The 22,620-nt window shown below is 41.0% G+C and overlaps 1 protein-coding gene across 12 annotated transcripts in view; it reads left to right on the forward strand.

Annotated features, from left to right (window-relative positions):
* The window catches only part of ARHGEF33 (Rho guanine nucleotide exchange factor 33), a 92,003-nt gene that overhangs the window by 10,459 nt on the left and 58,924 nt on the right, over positions 1-22,620 (forward strand). For all 12 annotated transcript variants that reach the window (XM_038006826.2, XM_038006822.2, XM_038006824.2 and 9 more), the window contains exon 2: positions 2,599-2,671. The gene's annotated coding sequence lies outside the window, so the exon portion shown is untranslated. The remainder of the gene's footprint in view (positions 1-2,598; positions 2,672-22,620) is intronic.

Consider the following 22,620-nt stretch of genomic DNA (forward strand, 5'->3'; position numbering starts at 1 on the left):
TAATGAAGCTTTCTCTAATCCCCACAAGGGAATACGTCTTTTCTCTGAAAATTTTAGGCACTTTACACTTTTCTTTTTCATTTGTCACAATCCATGACATGTTACAGTTATTTGTGTGTCTCATCTTCCCTACTAGACTGGAAGCAGAAACAATGACATCCTTGCATTTCTCCCAACACCTGGTACAATGCCTTTTATATGGTATATGCTTATTAAATACTTGTTGAATGCATGTGAACTCTGTTTAAACCCCTAAAAACTTAATTTTAGGCAAACTTTCCTCTTTTTTCCCGATCGAGTTGCCTCGTTTTCCAGGTTTCTGTCTGAGGAGCTCAAATGAGTGAGTAGTATCTAAAATGTAGGCAATTCAAAGGAGACAGGGCACAAACAAGGGCTGGAGTGAAGAATTCTGAAGTCTGAAGACTGAAGACTTTGTTGTTAATTAGCAGAAAACACACGTAGGCTCCAAGGAAATATAAGAAAACTTTCCAGAATTAAAAATCGTTCTTGCCAGGCTGACTCATATCTGTGATCCCAACACTTTAGGAGGCCAAGACACTGGGATCACTTGAGCCCAGGAATTCGAGACCAGCCTGGGCAACATGGCAAAACCCCATCTCTATCAAAAACAAAAAACAAAAACAAAAAATTAGCCAGGCATGGTGGCATGCACCTGTAGTTCCAGCTACTCAGAGACTGAGGCAGGAGGATTGCTTGAGCCCGGGAGGTTGAGGCTGCAGTGAGCCACGATCACACCACTGCACTCCAGCCTGGGCTTCAGAGGGAAAACCTACCTTTTATTAAAAAAAAAAAAATTTTTGCTTTTGGGCTCTGGATAGCTTCCTAGAAGACCAGCATATCAGTAAGGGTTGGGTTAATCTGTATATGCCGGGGTTAGGGGGCGGTGGGGGGGGGGGAAGAATAGGGGCTTAAACAAGCTAGAAGTGTATTTCTCTCTTACATTAAAAACAAACAAACATACAAACAAACAACCCCACAAAGGTAGGCAGTCCAGTGCTGTTAGATGAGTTCCTTGGTGTGAGGCACCCAGGTTCCTCTCATCTTGCTCTTCTGCCATCCTTAGTATATCAACTCTTGGTCCAAGAAGGTTGCTAGGTCTCCACCTATCTCACTGGTGTTCAGCCAGCAAGAATGAAGAATGGGGAAAAAAGATGTGTTCTCCATTTTAGGAAACTTCCCAGTGGTCACTCAGTGTTTCTCCTTGTATTGCATGGGTAGAAATCTAGACTCATGGTTACACTAGCTGTGAGGAAGAGGGAGAATACAGTCTTTTAACTGGGTTTCCAAAAAAAAAAAAAGAATGAATCCTGGGTGGCAACTAGCAGTGTCTGTCAGAGCCAGTATCTGGCCTTACATGGCCTCTTATATTCCTTTAGACAAAGTACAGCATTATGTACAAAAGTAATCTTTTAAGAAAAAAAAATCTGTTAAGTTAAAGGAAAAGAAGAGCAAGCCAAGCTGGGAATAAACAGATTCACCCAGGATAAAGGCCTCTTGATAAAATGACAAAAGGTGACCAAGTAAGGCTTTGCCCCTTCCCGCACTCTACATCCCAGTCTCCCTCCCTCCGGGCTTCAGGTCCCTGACTCTTCACATCCATGCTGTGAGGCGAGTATTACTATTACTAAGCCAATCGTACAGGTCAGGAAACCGAAGTCCAGGAAGATTCGGTGAATTGGCCAAACTGCCTATACTGCAGCAAAAATTATATAAATCACAGAATGTTTTCTAAATAGATTTGTTCTTAATTTTGAGTATAGATCACTTCGATTGGCCCCTAAAGAAAAACCTATTACAAACAGATTTCACTTGTCACTTGAAGTAGGTGATTTATGTGGAAAATTAGAAAAGACTCTAGATTTGTGGCTTTCAATATTTTAAGGTCGCATCAACTGCTTTGAACTCTTCTGATTCAGCAATGCCCCCTAAGCCATGTTGGAGTTCTCCAGCTATGTTTTTAAATACATAGAAATTTATTTTTATTTTTATTTTATTTATTTATTTATTTATTTTTTATTATTATTATTTTTTTGAGACGGAGTCTTGCTTTGTCACCCAGGCTGGAGTGCAGTGGCCAGATCTCGGCTCACTGCAAGCTCCGCCTCCTGGGTTCACGCCATTCTCCTGCCTCAGCCTCCCGAGTAGCTGGGACTACAGGCACCCGCCACCTCGCCCGGCTAGTTTTTTGTAATTTTTAGTAGAGACGGGGTTTCACCGTGTTAGCCAGGATGGTCTCGATCTCCTGACCTAGTGATCCGCCCGTCTCGGCCTCCCAAAGTGCTGGGATTACAGGCTTGAGCCACCGCACCCGGCCGAAATTTATTTTTAATAGTCCCCCAAACATATGAATACTGAGGTGATTGTACTTACTCAATACTAAGTGACTTAAAAATTAAAAGATTAAAAGAAACAAAGACTTTTACTTTTTTACTGTGTATGTTTTTTACCTACTAGAAATTTATAACAACAGTGAATTGCATATATAATGAGAACTTTTAATTACAAATTATAGGAAAAAAATGATGGTATAAAATGCAAGGTAGCTATAATTATCAATGGCGTTTTGTTTTTTTACAGAACTTCTAGAGAAAACAAGAAGAAGTCTTCAAAAAACATGCTGTGATGTCTCCCAGTGGAGACAGGGCACGAGGTGAGTGAAAATTGCAAAGAACTGTTTTCTAATAAGAACACAGGCAAACTGAGAGCTTAGCTTAAACCAGTGATCATTCTTGAAGCAGAAGTATTATACATTTCTTTGTAGAATTTTATAACCCTTCTTGGTTTGATAACCATCAAATAAATTGTGAGATTACTTAATTAGCTAGCAGTAAGGGCAAATAGCCACCTTCTAAACCAGCTGTGTTGCATCAGACTTGATTGCATATATGAATGCTTATAGCATTGAGACAAGAATGAACTATGTTTTTGTTTGTTTGTTTGTTTGTTTTGTTTTGTTTATATAGAGTCTTGCTCTGTCACCCAGGAGTGCAGTGGTGTGATCTCAGCTCATTGCAACCTCTGCCTTCCAGGTTTAAGCAATCCTCCTGCCTCAGCCTCCTGAGTAGCTGGGATTACAGGCTCACGCCACCGTGCCCAGCTAATTTTTGAAATTTTATAGAGACAGGGTTTCACCATATTGGCCGGGCTGGTCTTGAACTCCTGACCTCAAGTGATCCGCCTGCCTTGGCCTCCGAAAGTGCTGGGATTACAGGTGTGAGCCACTGCACTCAGTCATACTATGTTTTAATTAAGTTCTATTTTGGATGTCTTTGATGATTGCGAAAAACAGATGACATTTACTTTCCATTGAGGTGATGTATTCTGAGTTCCTACTTCATGCTGGGCTTTGTCACTTAATAACCATGTGGGCTAGGTAACTATTATGCCCACTTGACAGTTGAGGGAGCATAGGCTTAGGAAGATTAACTTTCCCAAGTCATAAAACGAAGTAAGTAGCAGAGCTGGGATTGGAAGCTAGATGTCTGACACACTTAAGAAAAAAGTCTCATAATTTAAAACATTATTTTTAAATTTCAAAACCCAAAAGTGCTCATTGTAAAATAAAATACAAATGTGATCATGACAGAAGAGTTTAAGTAAGATTTAAAAGCCCGTCCTACCCCTAACCCCATTCCTCTTTCCAAGCATAACCACTGTTAGTAGTTTGGTATAAATCCTTCCATATCTTTCTTTTTGCCTAGCGTAATTTTCTTTTTTTCTTTTTTTGAGACTGAGTCTCGCTCTGTCACCCAGGCTGGAGTGCAGTGGCACAATCTTGGCTCACTGCAACCTCCACCTCCCAGATTCAAGTGATTCTTCTGCCTCAGCCTCCCGAGTAGCTGGGACTACAGGCACACACCACCACGCCCTGCTAATTTTTGTATTTTCAGTAGAGATGGGGTTTCATCATATTGGTCAGGCTGGTCTCAAACTCCTGACCTAGTGGTCCATCCGCCTCAGCATCCCAAAGTGCTGGGATTACAGGCTTGAGCCACCACACCTGGCTCAACCCAGTGTACTTTTCATCATACAGTTGGCAAGAGAAAGATATGGAAGGATTTTCACAGTATCACACTTGAATGTATGAAAAATATTCACACTTTTCACAGAATCACACTTTCTATCTACTTAAAAAACAGAGGAGGCTGAATTTACTATATATCTTTACTAGAATAAGCATCTACCTCTACACAATAACTGAAATGCTCATTCAGCTAACATTAGGCATCTATCTGCAGAGACACAAAGAACTCTAGAACTCACTCTCTGTTTCCCAGGGACTCACAATCTAGTGCAGTGGTTCTAAGTTTATTTTTGAGAGAGTAATTATAGACTCCTTTGAGAGACTGCTGTGAGCTCTGAACTCTTTCCCAAGAAGAAAATGAACCTGTACAATTTTGCCTGTAATTTAGAGGATTCATGGAAACCTTGAGAGTATGGACCCCTGATCTTGTAGAAGTGAGACTTTTAAATGTATAGTTTGATAGAAATACTATAATGGAAATGTAGACAAGATGCTATACCACAGCACAGAAAAACAGGGCTTAACTCTCCTGGGACATATCAAGAAAGACAGGGAAGAATGACATTTGCACAAAATTTTGAAGGACATTAGGAGTTTGACAACTAGCCTGGTGCAGGGGAAGGATGTCCGCAGAGGGAACAGCCCCAGAAGCTAGAATCGATGGGGAACCATGACTGTCTTTGTGATAGGAGCCCGGTGTGTATGGGAGCGACTAAAGGTGAGTCTGCAGAGCTGGGCAGAAGCCAGAACTCAAAGGGGTTTGTCCGCTGGTTTAGGACATTTGAACTTCAGGAGTCACGGAATGATTTTGATCAAGACTTTCATCGGTAGGCAGAAAGTCTATATTAGTGCATGGCTAAATAAATCATCATGGGAATAATAATTCGGATGACGGAATAAGGTATAAAAAGTAGATAAGACTATTTGATTCTGATTTTGGAGGGGATCATTGACTAAATGATATATTATTGAAAATATATATATTGCTAAAATAAAATGGAATTGATTGGAAAGTCATTGCTTTTACAAAGGAAGTTGGGAGAATAAAGTTCTGAAACTGTATGAGATAAAAGGGGTATATGTCAAACACAAAATTTGGGCAGCACATTGACTCCTTGGCTGCAGTAAGTCCCATGCACAGGCAAGCTAGTGTCAGTCACTCAAGGTGGATCGCTCGCTCCTGATTTAGCCATTGTCATGCCCTCTGCTGTCTTCCAGGCGCTCCAGATGGGCCATGTGACTTCCCATTGACCCTTCCACCTACAATGAGCAGGAAAGAAAAAGAGGGTCCAGTGGGTCAGGCTTTTAACATCTCTACATTAAGCATGTATTGCTTTTATAATTGAGATTTGAAAGCAATGTAGTATAAAGCAAGGCTTGCAGATAACATCATAGCTGATTCATTTCTATTTGGCTGTACTTAACCTGATATACTTAAAAAAAGGAAAATATTAGTTTTACGCTCTACTTCTTGGCAGTGGCTTCATAAAGTCTTAAGGATATTTCACTGGATAAATACTTATTATTTATTATTCAGTTAAATTTTTTATTTATCAGATATTGTACAGACTTGGAAAAGTAAACTGTACATGTATTGCATATGCTATTTTGCGTGTATAATGTATCTTATAAAAAATTTTTTAAATACAAAGAATCATTTGGTCTTTGCCAAAGGGTAGTGCTCTGAAAGGTTTCTCAGACATGTTTAAATAGTGAGCTTTGTTAAGCCAAAATTTACAATTTAGGTGAAATAACATTGATTTTTCCAGTTTGCCTTTTCTAACTCATTAATTTTTTTAAAAAAAGAATGGTCTTCTTGCTGTTAATATGAATAAATAAAGTTCTGTGGGTTTTTTTTAGGGAAAGAAATAATTGATTATAAATAGCTCCTGAAATTAAATTCAACTCAAATTTGTGTTGAGTGCCCACTGCAAATAGTTCGCATGTCAGAGGAATATGAACAAATGATTTAAATGTAGTTATCTTTAAAAGTCCAGCTAATTTTGCACTCCCCTCCATAAAATATCTGAACATTGAAAATATTTGATAATTTTTTAATTGCTGAAAATTAAGTAAAATTTCTAGTATAAAAAGTAAAATTGCTAATATAAAGAGTAAAATTGCTACTATGAGGAGATATGCCATGTTTATTCTGAGACTTCAAGTCCGGCACTCTAGGATCATAAGATATTACGCTCAGAGAAATAAGCCAGCACCAAACAGCAAATACTACATGAGCTCACTTATATGTGGAATCTAAATAGTCAAACTCATGGGAGTCAAGAGTAGAATGATGATTTCCAGAGGCTGGGGTTGGATGAGTGAGGGGGTGGAATGGAGACATGTTGGTCAAAGGGTACGCTTTTCAGTAAGACAGGAGGAATACATTTTTGAGATCTATTGCATAACAGGCTGACTTTAGTTAATATATTATATATTTCAAAATTACTAAGGGGATAAATTTGAAATGTTCTCACCACAACGACAAATATATGAGGTGACAGGTAGGCTAATTAGCTTGATTTACTTATTTTATGTTGAATACATATATCATAACATTGCACTACACTTTCTAAATATATACAATTATAATTTGTGGATTTAAAAAAAGAAATTAAAAAAAGAATCATTACCTGCCAGATACAATGGATATGAATATGAAATGGTCAGCTGGGCACGGTGGGTCATGACTGTAATCCTAGCACTTTGGAAGGCTGATGGGGGAGGACTGCTTGAGGCCAAGGAGTTCAAGACCAGCCTGGGCAAGAAAGCGAGCCCTCGCCTCTACAAAAAATAATTTAAAATTAGTCTGGTGTGGGTGGCGTGCACCTGTAGTCCCAGCTACTTGGTAGGCTGAGGTAGGAAGGTTGCTTGAGGCCTGGAGATCAAGGCTGCAGTGAGCTAGGATTATACCACTGCATTCGCTCCAGCTTGGGCAACAGAACAAGACCCCTCTCGAAAAATAAATAAGTAAATACGTAGAGACTATTGCCTATAATTCCTGGTAGGAAGAAATACTAATAATGCAGTCTGAGAATGTAGTAGAAGAGGGATTGACTAATTATGACTTAGAGGATAGGGGCAAGCTTCATAGAGAAAGAGGCGCTTGAATTGAGCCCTGAAGGATGAGAAGTATTTCACTAGAAAAAGAAAGATATTTGAGGGATAGAAGATGGGAGGAACAAAGGCACAGAGGCATGAAAGTGTTTGGTGAAAGGCATGAACTGTGATCATCTACACATGTATATCACATATACTAACTACTATAAAGTTTTATTTGAATTACTCTGAAATAGAGGAACAAACCAAGTAAGTTCAGCTAGTCCAGTCACTAGCTGTTACAAGCAGCAAAATTGTATCAACCAATGTCTAACTGGCTACAGGGACACACCAGGAGCTCCACCCAGACAACCTCTCCAGATTCTGATTAGAGGAGCAGTCCCACAGGATATGGGGAGGTAGTGATTTGCAGAGCTGACGAGGTGGAGTTAGTGAGATGGGGTTTCTGAGATTTGAGATTAAGGTCCCACAGACAGAGCTGAATTAAGATACCTGAGGCAGAGTAAAAGTCTGACACTTGCTTAAACGGATTTTCTTTCAATATCTCACACTTGAATGAAGAGAGGGTGATCTCTTCCTGGAGGAAGGGTGGAAGAGGAGGCTCTTGAGAGCAGTACTCAGCTCAGCTTCCTGTCCAGGATCAGTAAAGTTCAGCTCTGACCTCACACTGGCTACACCACTCAGCAAAATGAAAATCCCGCAAGAAAACCAGACTCAGTCTTCTTTGAAGGCTAAAGGCTTTTTGGTGACCATGTGTTGCTATTCAAACCTGCATTTAGGATACCCCACTCTCACCCCAAACACACACACATACACACACATACACACACACACACACACACACACGCCTGCCCTCAAGGGGCTTATCGAAGCATTTCTTTCTTTTTATTTATTTATTTTTCTTACTTTTTCATGATCAGTAAAACTGCCAGAAGGAAGCATACCATTCAATCACACAAGAGACTTTCCTGAAGAGAAATCCTGATAAATCTAGTTTTCTCCCTCTCACATTTCCTGGGATGTTTTAGCACCTCTGATAAATTGGTGCCAGGGCAGCTCCTTCATCCCACTCTAACCCCAACTTTAGGCCCAGAGTTGCCAAGCAGCTGGTTGCTGGTGAGCTCCCTTCCTACCCACTGCTGGGCTGAAGCTGCGCTGTGGATGGGAGCTCTCCATTCTGACAGCTGCAGCAGTAACCAACTCCCGGGTGGGGCTCACTTCTGAGCTCGGTGCTTCAGACCTTGGAAGCTAACACATCCCTATCCTGGAAGACCTTTACATCTGGACTCCTCAGGAGACTTCTGCATTTGCTTGTTCTCTTATCTCTACTGATCCCAGGCTAGAGCTGAACTTCCAGCTTTGTACTAGGACCAAATTGCAAAGCATAGCAATAATCACCACTAGAGACTTACGGTCATTCCAGAGACTGAGCTAGCAGACTCAGAGAGGATAAGTAATTTTCCCAAGGTCAACCAGCTGTTTAAACCATGGACTTGGGATTTTAATTCACATCTTCCAGACTTCAAACTCAAATTCTCCATTTCTACTCCCTATTAACAACTAGCATGGCTCTCAGTGTTGCTCTCAACTGGCTGAAGTATTAGCTGAGAACAGATTAAAGTGTGTTTTTAAAAATCTCTCAAGATTCAAAGGAATAGAGTCATAATGTTGATGACAGGCAGTGAAGCTGATATATTTGGGCAAGGCATCTGACCTGACGGCCATTTTATACCACTTACTTCTGAGGTCTGCCTCACTGAGATGAAAGACGTGTTACCCGATTCCATAATCATCATATGTATATAAGAAATTGGGACTCTGTAGTGAACCATTTTATTTTTTCTGTCAAAACAGGAGCTTATGACGTAGCCAAGTCACTTTTCCTCTCTGGACCTCATTTTCTGTATTTGTAAAGTGACAGGGCTTGGCTGGCTGATCTCTGTATAATCTTTCCGTTTGATTTTCTTTACCACTCTACACTGATTCCTTAGCCCATATTGCAAGTAGTTGTGGTGGGTGCAGTTTTGTTTCGTTTGATCCTTCCGAACTGTGAGATTGGTTTATTCGTTTATTCAGCACCTATTTATTCAAGGCCTATTCTGTGCTAGACACTGGTTTAGGTCTTGGGGAATACACAGTGAACAAAAATGTCCAAGCCCTCATGAGGTGGCGCTGATAAGCCAAGATGGTCAATGAGCAAAGAAATATATAACATTATCATTTGATTGGCAAATGTTGTGGAGAAAAATAAAGCAGTGAAAGGGAGATAGGGTATAGAGGCCAGGACTCCTCTCTTATATGTATGGGTCAAAGAAGGCCTTTCTAATAAAGTGACATTTAAGCAGAGACCTTAGATCTTTTTTATCCTTGATGTAGGATAGTAGGATATTGTCAATTTAAGAAGACTCTGAAGTTGCCAAGAGATAGGAAAGAAATAGGCCTTAGTGGAGATAAATCATAGCTTGAGGTTCAACCTAGCTCTTCTTCCTCACATCCCTTATAGCCCAGGATTTCCACAAATCAGCTTCTCTGGGCTTCTATGATTCCAAACAGTCTTCTAAACATTTTAATGACTTCTCAAATGTATTGCATCTACTTATTTATTTAATTTTTACCAATGGACAATTAACAGTACATTAAAACTAAACTATGATAACTGAATTTACAGGATTTTAAGAAGCAGGGATCTGTTTTGCATGTGAATTTTACATCCAGATTTATACCACATGCTAAAGGAAGGACCTAAGCTAAAAAATGTATAGGAAAGAGTTAAAGATGCAAGGACTAGGCTGGAAATACTATTTTCAAGGGATGGATTTTTTTTTTTTTAGATTTATTCTGCATCTACTGGCTTATTCAAAGCCCATCACATAATTTGTTTTGGAGACAGGAGCATCCAGGAACAGATGAATGGCAGACACTAGGGGCCAAAGGCAAGCCCTCCAGGTGTTAAGAGGAAAGAAGTGGACAAACACCAGGCAGTGAGGATTCTAAGGTGCATTCCAAAGTGGGTGAAGGAAGAAAAGGATTGAGTTTGCTTCTAAATTTAAAACACAAGAATCTAATATATATAACAAGGGCTAAGCTATTGCAGATCATCCTATTTTATGACCCTGCAACTCTGCTAATGTCCTTTAGGGCCTAGATAGAACACTAAATCCCTTTGTTCTACTCTCCCAGTCTGGATTTTCTTCTACCAATTATTTCTCCCTTAATCTCTACATCCATGATTTTTAGATGCGAGAACACCTTATCGATTCATTATCAATAATTCATTAGTTGAAGGGGATTATTTGCTAGGTAGTTACCACTGCCAGTGTTTAGGACAGTGTAGTAGTGTCTTTGTCAACAAGCCTTTATTGAACTTCTACTCTATGTTAGAATATATCCTATGTATCAGGGATAATAAGAGGTGGAAAAAATAGCCTCTTTTCTCAAAGAAGTTTACAATTAACTTAGAAAATGAAATTATTTACATAAAATGAATAACAGTAGAAAAATTTGTTTTGATTCCTATTGAGTTTTATAGTTATTCCAAGAAAGGAAAGATAATTTCCTGTTGGATTGAAGGGGAAAGTTCTAGAGAGGGAATGGGCCTGCATTAGACTTTGGAGAATGAGTAAGGATTTGTCCACTGGAGTGGGGTGAGCGGGGCAGACCAGGCAGCAGGGAGAGGGAGAGACAAAGTAGGAATGCAAGTGGCGAACAAGGCTGAGGCGGCTGGCAGACCTCCTACACATCAGAAATGAGGCTAGAGGGGCGGGCCAGGGACATTGTGGAGGACCTTGAGATCTCGATTTTATTTTATGAAGACAAAAAAACAGGCCGGGTGCAGTGGCTCACTCCTTTAACCCCAGCACTTTGGGTGGCCGAGGCAGGTGGATCACCTGAAGTCAGGAGTTTGAGATCAGCCTGGCCAGTATGGCAAAATCCCATCTCTACTAAAAATACAAAAATTAGCCAGGCATGGTGGTGGGTGCCTGTAATCCCAGCTACTTGGGAGGCTGAGGCAGGGAGAATTGCTTGAACCTGGGAGGCAGAGGTGGGCAGTGAGCTGAGATCGCACCACTGCACTCCAGCCTGGGAGACAGAGCGAGACTCTGTATCAGAAAAAGAAAAAAGAAAAAAGGAAACGCCTATTGCAGTTTTTGAGCAGGAGCAAAAGATCATCTAAGTGACATTTAAAGGAAAACAATGTAGTAGCAGTGAAGAGGATGGATAAACTAACTAGGATGCTCCTAGAGATGTTTAGGCATGAAGCAGTCAGGGCTGAACCAAAGAGGCAACAATGAAAAACAAAGGAGAAAATGAAAGAAACCTTATCAAGGAAGACTTGTAAGCATTTCACAACTGGTGGATTTTAGGATGAGAAGCAATCATTCGGGGTCTTGAGCGTGGGTCAGTGGTGGTGCTGGTGGCAGAGCTAGGGGAACCTGAAGGGGGAGTCTGGAGAGGTTAAAGATACCAATGTGATTTCAACAGACTGAGTTTCAGGTGACCATGGAACAGCCCAGTGACAGTATTCATTGGAAAGAAATATAAGCATGACCAGGGACATTCACTTAGCCAGAAAAAGAAAGAAAGAAAGAGAAAAAGTCAGTTTTGTTTCCTTTCCTTAAAGACCTGAATACTAAAACATAGGTAAAACTGCATAGTGAAAATACTAGGAATTGAGAAATGATGAACTGTTTAGCATAATTTCAGCTTAGGGTGAGGTGATGATTTCTTTGGATTAAACAAAAGAACAGTAACAGAAGGCTTTGGGGGCTGGAGGGCTGGGGAAGGGAGGCCATTGGTTGTGATATCACCGTGTTACCACACTGCTGAGTGATATTTGGAATTATCCTGTTAAATTTTAGCCTCAGCATTTTAGAGCTACCAGGACTTTGAAAGCCTCCTCATACTACAGATGAGGAAATGGAAGCCCAGAGAGGGGGCCTGGCTTTCCTAAGGCCCCACAGTAAGAAGTCAGGGTCAGATCTCAGTCTAGTATTCTTCTATTCCCAGACTGCATGGGCCAGCAGGTGCCCTGCCTTCCTGACTCTTTGAGGAACGCTTTTATTTAGTTCTACAGCGGGAAGCCTGATGAAAATGTTCATAGATTGCATTATCAAAAATCAAAATGGAAGACCCTCTGAAGAGCATTAAAGGCAGGAAATGGTGTGGGGCAGCGTGTGTGTACCCTGTTAGATCAACTTGTCTTCAGGTAAAGGAATCATTTTCCAGTGGCATCGGAACAAGATGAAAAGAGCATAATCTGCACAGGGACTGACTGCCTTACAGCATATGCTTAAGCAGGCCCAGAATAGACTTCAGGTGAGGCTGTTCAGTGTCTTTCCTCGCATACTTTAAAAAATGCTGAAGAAGCCAGGTGTGGTGGTTCATGCCTGTAATCCCAGCACTTTGGGAGGCCCAGGTGGGCAAATCACTTTCACCCAGGAGTTCGAAATCAGGGCAACATGACCTGGGAAACATGGTGAAACTCCATGTCTACAAAAAAATACCTAGGAGGTGGAGGTTACAATGAGCCAAGATTGTGCCACTGCACTCCAGCCTGGGTGACAGAGCAAGACTCTGTCTCAAAAAAAAAAAAAAAAATTTTGAAGAACAGGATTGCTATCTAACTACCTGGAACAAAGGAGAAGTATGTAATTCAGTTTGGAGGCAGGGGGATGGAACACTTTTCTTCTATTTTTTTTTTTTTTTTGAGACTGAGTCTCGCTGTGTCGCTCAGGCTGGAGGGTAGTGGCGCGATCTCCACTCATTGCAAGCTCCGCCTCTCGGGTTCACGCCATTCTCCTGCCTCAGCCTCCCGTGTAGCTGGGACTACAGGCCCCCGCCACCGCGCCGGGCTAATTTTTGTATTGTTAGCAGAGACGGGGTTTCACTGTGTTAGCCAGGATGGTCTCGATCTCCTGACCTCGTGATCTGCCCATCTCGGCCTCCCAAAGTGCTGGGATTACAGGCGTGAGCCACCGCGCCCGGCCCTATTTTTTATTAACTTATTCCTGTCCCAACTTGTTCCAAACAAGGACATTGAAATAATGCAACAATAGATTGAGGAATCAAAAAATAGCTTCTTAGCAAAACCAGCCCTTCTTAGCAAAACCAGCCCCAGTGTGTTCTGGCCTCCTTATGGAAAGTCTCTAGCCCTTTTCTCATTGTTCCAAACTTTTCAGATGTGGTAAAAATGTACTAATTGGTGGGGTTCAGTATGCCTTATCTCTAGGGAGGGCATGTATGAGATAAGCTGAAATTATAAAAGAAATAATCAAACTAATGATGAATTTACGCTTTTCATTGATCAACAAAAATGTTGACTCTTTCCCATATCTAGGCTTCTGCTGCTGGACTTTGCGATAATAATTGGTTGTAAGATGAGACTTGGCTGGGTGCAGTGGCTCATGCCTGTAATAATCCCAAGACTTTGGGAGGCCAAGGCAGGAGGATTGCTCGAGTGCAGGAGCTCGAGACCAGCCTGGGCAATATGGTGAAACCCTGTCTCTATCTACACACACACACACACACACACACACACACACACACACACACAAAGGGCTGGGTCTGGTAGTGCATGCCTGTAGTCTCAGCTACTCAGGCAGCTGAGGTGGCAAGATCGCTTGAGCCTGGGAGGTCAAGGCTGCAGTGAGCCATGATTGCACCACTGCCTGGGTGACAGAGTGAGACCCCCTGTCTCAAAAACAAGATGATCCTTGGTTTAGCTGAGGAGAGATGACAGATGACAGTTGAGGAGAATGGCCAAAGCAGGCTTCATGAAGGGTATGAGACATGAGTTGCCCTTTGAGGGTTGAGCAAGACTTGGTTGACAGAGAGCAGAGGGTTGTAGGACCGAGATCCCTAGGTAGGAATGCATAAGGCCTGTGAGTGGACTAGTTCTGTAGGGGAAAGTGCTGTGGTTTTAGTACCCAGGGACCATCGCTGACCCCTGTCAAGTATGCACAGGCTGTGGGTTATTTTTCTAACTGAACTCATTGATTTTCAAGGTTTAACTATGATTTCCAACTTTTGAAGGCTTTGCTCACTGGGAGTCTTTGTTCACTGGGCAGTTGTGGGAAATTATAGTCATTCTGAAAATTGGATTGTACTCTTTTTCTCCTTTCTAGCTGTTCTGAAAGCGCCAAAGGCAGTTCCAAATTGGATGTCATTTCATCCGAACTATGAAAAAATTCTCCCAGGAGGGGCAGCAGTAACCTGGTTTCCCCTCTCACCTAAATTAAGCTTTGGTGACTGATGATCCATTTCACAAGGTACTACTAACTCAGCCACCTGGTTCAGATCTTGGGAGTCCTGCAACTGCCTCTGCTTTAGCAGAAGGAACGTTTCCTGAGGACTAAAGTTTTTCCATGTTAACGTACTCCTCTGCAGATCGGGGCCATCTCTAGGACTGGAGGGAGTTGTCTGTGGAGCTCAGGGTTCTTTCCCTCCAGCGTTTCCCAGGACAGCGCTCTTGATCTTCTTTGTCTTTCCTTTCTATCAATCGGGACTTACTTAGTGAAAGTATAGCGACGGTCACTTTATTGTCTTTTGAAGTAGATATTTACATTGTACTGGGGCTCTCTGCCTCTTGCACAGTGTCTCTGGGAGGCTTTTTGGTTTTTTTTAGACAGGGGCTCACTCTGTCATTCAAGCTGGAGTGCAGTGGCACAATCATGACACACTGCAGCCTTGACCTCCTGGGCTCAAGCGATCCTCCCACCTCAGCCTCCCAAGTTGCTGGGACTACAGGTGCATGCCAACATGCCTGGCTAATAAAAAACAAAACAAAACAAAACAAAACAAAAACCAAACTTTTTGTAAAGACAGGGTCTCACTGTGTTGCCCAGACTGGTCTTGACCTCCTGGGCTCAAGTGACCCTCTTGCCTTGGCCTCTCAAAGTGCTGAAATTTATAGGCTTGAGCCACTGTGCCTGGCCTCCAGGAGGTTTTTAACTTCCACTCAGATGAATCCAGGGAGAGAATCTGTTTGAAAGATTGAGATTAAAGAGAGTCAAATCAGGATAAGAAAAGAGATGAAGCATATCTTCCCTGACCAGACGCAGAGACCATGACACATTCAGGCTCACAAAATCTGGTTCTGACACATTTAGGTATGCCAAGCATTAAAATGAGTCAGAAGAGCCCCCTGGAAGTGGCTTTCAGCCCTGATCTGAAACTTTTGAGAAGTTTTCATGTCTTCAATGAGGCGTTGGTTTTGTGTGTGTGATAGCATGCTGATGTTCTTTTTTTCCTGATTGATGTAGACACATATTAACTCTACCAATTGACTCTATCCTGACTGATCTTAGGTGAACAATGACAAAAATTAACATGCCAGTGGAGTGAGGATGGAAGGATCTTTGTTATTTCATTTCTGAGCCTTCTGTGCTCCTGAGCTATGGAATTACCTACTCTGCATGCTTTGCTCCTGTTCTCACTGGCTCTGGGCACTTTGGGGCTGCTGGCCGTGATGAACATCACTACAGTTAGTTTTGGTGTGGGACCGTTCTCTAGGAGAGCCTATTCTCTCTTGGTTTTTCAAGCCAGGGAGTGGGAACAAGGGGATATATTTCTGCCAGTGGAACTTTGCTTGTTAAAATAAAATAGGGCTTTTTTCCTAATAAAAATTATCTTCAAACCAAACTCCCTGTATTTACCACTAAGTCTTTATTGTTGATGTGAAACAAGTTGTAGTAAAAAGCATGTTTCTCTGGTGGTCTATTGCATGAGAATTCAGGTCACTTCCACAAATATTTGTTGAGAGTATGTTGAGAATGGTGCCAGGAGCTGGAGACTGAAAGATGAATAAAACTCCCTGTGTACTCCTTAATTGCTCACAGTCTGGGGAGGGGACAGCCATGCAGGCAGCTAACTAAGGAGGGGTGATGGCCTTGTGACCTGGTTCAGTGGCAGGAGCCACCCTGTTTCTAGCAGCACCCATATTTGAGAAAGGGTCACGTAAGGGGCTGACTTGAGCACCAGGGACCATTTTCAAAATAAGGCCACTTATTGTTTGAGATGTCTGGTGACCGAGTCCTATTTTAATTCTTTTATTTATTTCATTTTTTAATTAAAAAAAAATTTTTTTTTTGAGACCAGGTCTCACTCTGCCGCCCAGGCTGGAGTGCAGTGGCTCTATCATGACTCAGTGCAGCTTTCACTTCCTGGGCTCAGGTGATTCTCCCACCTCAGTCTTCCAAGTGGCTGGAATTACAGGAGTGTACCACCATGACTGGCTAATTTTTTTTTATTTTTTTAATTTTTTGTAGAGACAGGGTTTTGCCTTTTGCCCAGGCTGGTCTCAGACTTCTAGGCTGAAGCTAACTGCCTGCCTTGGCCTCCAAAAGTGCTGAGATTACAGGCATGAGTCACTGTGCCAGACCCCTATTTTAATTTTAATTCTTTAATTTATTGCCTTTGCCACTTTAAATTGCTATGTATTCAAGGATTTTTGTTGTTGTTTGGTTGTGGGCATAAAAAGCTACATTTTCATTGAGGTATCCTAGTTTTAAACACTTGTGTATCTACATATTGTGAGAATTGTCTTATCTCCTTACCATTTTGCTTCTAAGGGTCACACTGTACTCTTTGTTTTCTTGCGTTACATTGACTAATTAATTTTTATTTTCTAGAACAAGCTTTGCTGATCATAGTGTTATATTTTTGTTTTCTGACATTTTATTTAGAATGTGTTTATTTATTTATTTATTTAGGCTACCCTAGAGGTGGTCTCAGAACCTCATAGAATAAATTTAGCTATTTACATACATCCTATTCTATAGCATAGATTAAATAACACAGACACTGTTATTTATAGGACCTTCCTGTGATATGATGCTGAATAATTTCTTATTGGGGAGTAGATATTTGACCTTCCCTTTTAATATTTTCTGCAGATAGTTGTTCTGGATAAAAACATTTCTACTGTTTTTAAAACAAATTTCAATAATGTATGTTTTCCTAGAAAATTATCCATTTCATCTAGCTTTTAGAAATTATTGGCGGCCGAGTGTGGTGACTCATGCCTGTAATCTTAGCACTTTGGGAGGCTGAGGCGGGTGGACTGCCTGAGCTCAGGAGTTCGAGGCCAGCCTGGGCAACACAGGTGAAACCGTGTCTCTACTCAAATACAATATAAATTAGCTGGGCATGGCAGCTTGTGACTGTAGTCCCAGCTGCTTGGGAGGCTGAGGCAGAATTGCCTGAACCCGGGAGGCAGAGGTTGCAGTGGGCAGAGATCGTGCCATTGCACTCCAGCCTGGGTGACAGAGCAAGACTCTGTCAAAGAAAGAAAGAACGAAAGAAAGAGAGAAAGAGAGAGAGAAAGAGAGAAAGAGAGAGAGAGAGAGAGAAAGAAAGGGAGAGAGGAAGGGAAGGAGGGAGGAAGGGAGGAAGGAGGGAAGGAAGGAAGGAAGGAAGGAAGGAAGGAAGGAAGGAAGGAAGGAAGGAAGGAAGGAATTGGCAACAAATATTGCATATTGAATTTTACAAGTAATATTTCATATTCTCTGAATTGCTGGTTACATCCCTCTTTATAGTCCTACTTTATATTATTTCTCTTTCTCTCAATCTCTCTCATCAGACCCGCCAAAACTTTTTCCTTGTATCAGTCCATTCAACCTGTTTACTCAGATGGCTATCAGAGCCCACACAGGAATTGATACCTTTTTTTAATGACAATGGTACCTTAAAGTGGTACCTTAAATTACAGTACTTTGGAATACTGTGGCATGAAGCAGTTTATTTAAAGATAGAGAATCATAGAAAGACTACTGGTCTTACTTGAAGCAACTTCCAGTGTAACTTTGGGCAAATAATTTGTACAAGCAATAGCTTCCGTGGGTATAAAATGAATGGAACATGTGCTGGCCCAGCGCACAGCATTGCTGTAGTGATCAAGTGAGATAACGTACATGAGAGTGCTTTGAAAACTACGAAGCATGAACAAACAGGGTGTTACTGTCACAAAATAATGTTGCTTTTAGGTGCTATAGAAAAAAAAAGGAAATAGCCCTTTTCATAATGTTTAAAGCAATTTTTCTACACCACAAAGATCATATAGACTCTCTTCTTGAAAAAGGCTGCAGGATTTGTCCTGATGAATTACTTTAGTTTCAGGGGAAAGTATTTCCTCATCACCCTCCCCCCAGCATAAAAAAGTTCTCATTCTACTAAATTAGAAATGTGCACTAAAGACCCATTCAATAAAGGACACTGAAATGGAAATTAACTCAAGTCTGCTTTCAATTAATTTCAATTCCCCAAAGTGCCAAACTTTCCTTTTCTGTCACAGCAGTAATTGGAACGTAATAGACAATCCTCAGTTTTTGTGGTCTTATGTGTGTGTGTCGGGAGGAGGATACACGTTCTAGGTCAGTCTGGGGGAGGGTCAGGAGACTCTTCAGTATTCTTTAGGTTTCTGTTAACTTATTATTTTAAACATTTTTTCTGAATTAATTTTACAAAAATATGGCTATAACTTCTTATTGTTTCAACATTCTTATTTCTCTATATCAATGATTTTAGAACCTTTGTTTTTAAGCAGCAGAAACTGATCTTCAAAGGAAATTCTTTCCCGCCAGTCACTATGGTTCATGCCTGTAATTCCAGCACTTTGAGAGGCTGAGGCAGGAGGATTGCTTGAGCCCAGGAGGTTGAGGCTGCAGTGAGCCATGATCCTGCCACTGTACTTCAGCCTGGGTGACAGAGTGAGACCCTGTCTCAAAAATAAAATAAAAAATAAAAAATAAAAAAAGGAAGTGGTTCCCCGAAAGCTGTAGTATGTGAATCAGACAAGAACAGAGAGACTCTGGTTGAAGGGGGTAAGAAGGGGGACCCAGAACCCCACCAGCTTGGTGGCTTCCTCTCTCCACTCAAGACAGACTCAAGAAAGCCTGAGGGCTTCAAAAAATATAAACTGAAAACCATTGCTTTGTATCATGATCAGGCATGATACAGAGACCAACAGGCTCTTTCCAGAAACTTAACATTATTTTCCCGAGAGTTTGCCAAGGCCTGAATGGGTGTTTTTAGAGGTTAGCGCTGCAACCGTAGAGATGGAAAGAAAGGAGGGAGGTCAGGGAGGAATAGGAGCCACATTAACTTGGTGAGAGGCGTGTGGCAGCATCTGATGGTTATTTATTCAAAGGCAGGCGGTGACTCAAGGGCTATCAAGGACAGAGTGAAGAATTACTAGGCTCAGAGTGAGGGATTCCCAGTACAAAACGAAGAGCAGACTGCAAGTGAGATCTCAAAGGGACTTCCATAATCATAGCAAGGCTTTTTCCAGAATAAGTCATATTACCTGTCTGTGTCATCCTGTTATTAAGCTGCCTTTTAAACTGTACCTTTTAATACATATTCATTATCACAATCATTCTCGTCAACCTAGAAATTCTGTTCTGGAAACTTAGCTTAAGAAAAGATGTCCTAAATATGAAGAAAAAGGACTCTATTCCTTTTTATATCCACTTATTATCGTAAAAAAACAGAAAAATACCCTAATAATTGGGAGAGGGAAAGAAAACGATGACACATTTTCTCAAGCAACTATTTCCTAGTCAATAAATATAATGATTGTGAAACTATCTGGAGAAAGCCAGGTGTAATAAATGAAAGAACCAGTTCTGAAATCAGATGGATGTAGCTGAATTACAATTCTGGCTCCCTTTGCCATGATCCTGGGCATATTATTACCTCATTTTCCCAAGCCTCAGTATTCTCATCTGGAAAATGGGGATAATGATACATCCTCAACAGAATCAATATGAGATTTAATTAAATGAGACGATAGAAATAAAACACGAAGCATCATGTTTGGCACGTAGCAGCTGTTCGACAAACGTTCCTTCTCTCCCCACCATTCCTTACATAGTATATGGGAAATGCTTATGCTCTGTCAACAAAATTTTCTTTTCTTTTTTTTTTTTTTTTTTTGAGACAGGATCTTGCTCTGTCACTCAGGCTGGAGTGCAGTAGTGCGGGCCTAGCTCACTGCAGCCTTGAACTACTGGGCTCAAATGATCCTTCCACCACAGCCTCCCAAGTAGCTGAGACTACAGGCTCTGTCAACAAATTGGACAAACTTAAGGAAATACATAGTTTCCTAGGAAAATATAAATGACTAACTAGTTGAAAAGCTGCCTAGATAAATTTCTTTTGAAGAAACAGAAAAGGGCTTGAAGATCTGACTACTTTTTTAAAAGGGTACCAAGATCAAATGGTTTCATAGCTATGCTCTATTATCTTTTAAAGAACTGATAATTCCAATGTAATTGAAGTTTTTATAGGTTATAGAAAAAGATGAAAAACTTCCAATTCATTATGGCTAACATAAGCTTAATGACAAAATAAAATAGAATAAAAACCAAAAACAATCTACCAGCTGGGTGAGGTGGCCCATGCCTGTAATCCCACCACTTTGTGACAGACCAAAGTGGGTGGGTCACTTGAGGCCAGGATTCTGAGACCAGCCTGGCCAACATGGCGAAAACCCGTCTATACTAAAAATACAAAAAATGAGCTGGGTGTGGTGGCTCATGCCTGTAATCCCAGCTACTCAGGAGGCCGAGGCACGAGAATCGCTTGAACCCAGGAGGTGGAGGTTACAGTGAGCCAAGATCGTGCCACTGCACTGGGGGACAGAGTAAAACTCTGTCTCAGAAAAAAAAAAAAAAGAATATTTTAATAGCAAAAGTGACCACAAAGTCAAAAGACAAAAAGATAAATGGGAAAAACATTGCATATAACAAATAAACAGTTAATACATGTTATTTAGAAGCTCTCACTACTTGGTACAAAAAAAAAAAAGGCCGATAACCCAAAAGAAAATTAGGCAAATCAGAGGACTAGATAACTGACAGACGAGCAAATTTTAATGTATAGTAAGTATACGACATAGAGATGCTCAGTAGCACCAGCAATCAGCAAAAGTAACTATAAACTATCACTTGTCACCCATCTGACTGACAAGAACTAAAAAGTGTTAACATCCAGTATTGGCTGGAATGCAGGAGAAAGGTATTTAGGCAATAAATATTCCTGGGGGAAATGAGAATAGTTATAGCCTTTTTAAAAAGCAGCCTAGCCACATCTATGGAAACACCACATAAATGAAAGCACCAATATGTAAAGCTCTATGTACCAAGATGTTCGTTGTGGCATTGTTTGCAGTGGCAAAATAATGGACATAAAGGGAATGTTCATCAGTGGAGAAATGGTTAACACAGTCATTTGTGCCATGGAATACTATGAAGTCATTATAATTAATTTCTTAGGGCCAAGCATGGTGGCTCACACCTGTAATCCCAGCACTTTGGGAGGCTGAGCCAAGTGAATCATGTGAAGTCACGAGTTCAAGACCAGCGTGACCAACATGGTGAAACCCGTCCCTACTAAAAATACAAAAATTAGCCAGGCATGGTGGCGCATATCTGTAATCCCAGCTTGAAACTGGGAGGCGGAGGTTGCAGTGAGCCGAGATCTCACCACTGCACTCCAGCCTGGGCAACAGTGAGACTCCATCTCAAAAAAAAAAAAAAAAGTAATTTCTTAGATCTATAACAATTAACTTGGAGAGATTGCCACAGTGTATTACGTGAGAGTAAGATGCAGAGAAGTACAATATGTAAACCTACAATGACAACCCCACTCCATATATGTATATTCTGTATATGACTGTATGCGATTATATGAGGATGGATAAAATAATGAAAGAAGACCAAAGATTATTAACATCAGTTGGGATTGGGGAGGAACACTTTTACCTCTGCTCAAAGAGCCACAATAAAAACAGTATAAATAATAATGGTCCAATTAAAAAAATTTTTTTTAAAGTTTTTCTTCACTTATTTTATCTGTACAACAATAATGATCCCATGTTTATTTTATTTTTTCCTTTAAGAGATGGGATCTTGCTATGCCTAGGCTGATCTTGAACTCCTGGCCTCAAGCAATCCTCCATCCTTGGCCACCCAAAGTATTGGCATTACAAGCATGAGCCACTGCACCCAGCCATGGTCCAATTTTTAAAAGAAAATAAAATGTTTATGCTATAATATAGGTGGGAAAGGTAGTTACAAAATTTTAGGTAGGCTTCATTAATAATTATGTAAAATATTCTAGAGAAAAAATATTAACAGGCAATACAAACAAGTGATCATGATAGCTGTTTAAGTAGAGACATTATAGTTGCTTTGTCCCCTATATACTTTCCAAATTTTCTCTAATGTAGGTTTTTGGTTTTTTTTTTTTTTTGAGACAGAGTTTCGCTCTGTCCCTCAGGCTGGAGTGCAGTGACGCCATCTTGGCTCACTGCAATCTCTGCCTCCCGGGTTCAAGCGATTCTCCTGAGTAGCTGGGATGACAAGTGTATGCCACCACGCCTGGCTAATTTTTAAATTTTTAGTAGAGTGCAGTTTCACCATGCTGGCCAGGCTGGTCTTGAACTCCTGGCCTCAAGGTATCCACCTGCCTCGGCCTCCAAAAGTGCTGGGATTACAAGCGTGAGCCACCATAGC

This window comes from Chlorocebus sabaeus, chromosome 14, assembly GCF_047675955.1.
Source record: "Chlorocebus sabaeus isolate Y175 chromosome 14, mChlSab1.0.hap1, whole genome shotgun sequence".
Taxonomy (NCBI): Eukaryota; Metazoa; Chordata; class Mammalia; order Primates; family Cercopithecidae; genus Chlorocebus; species Chlorocebus sabaeus.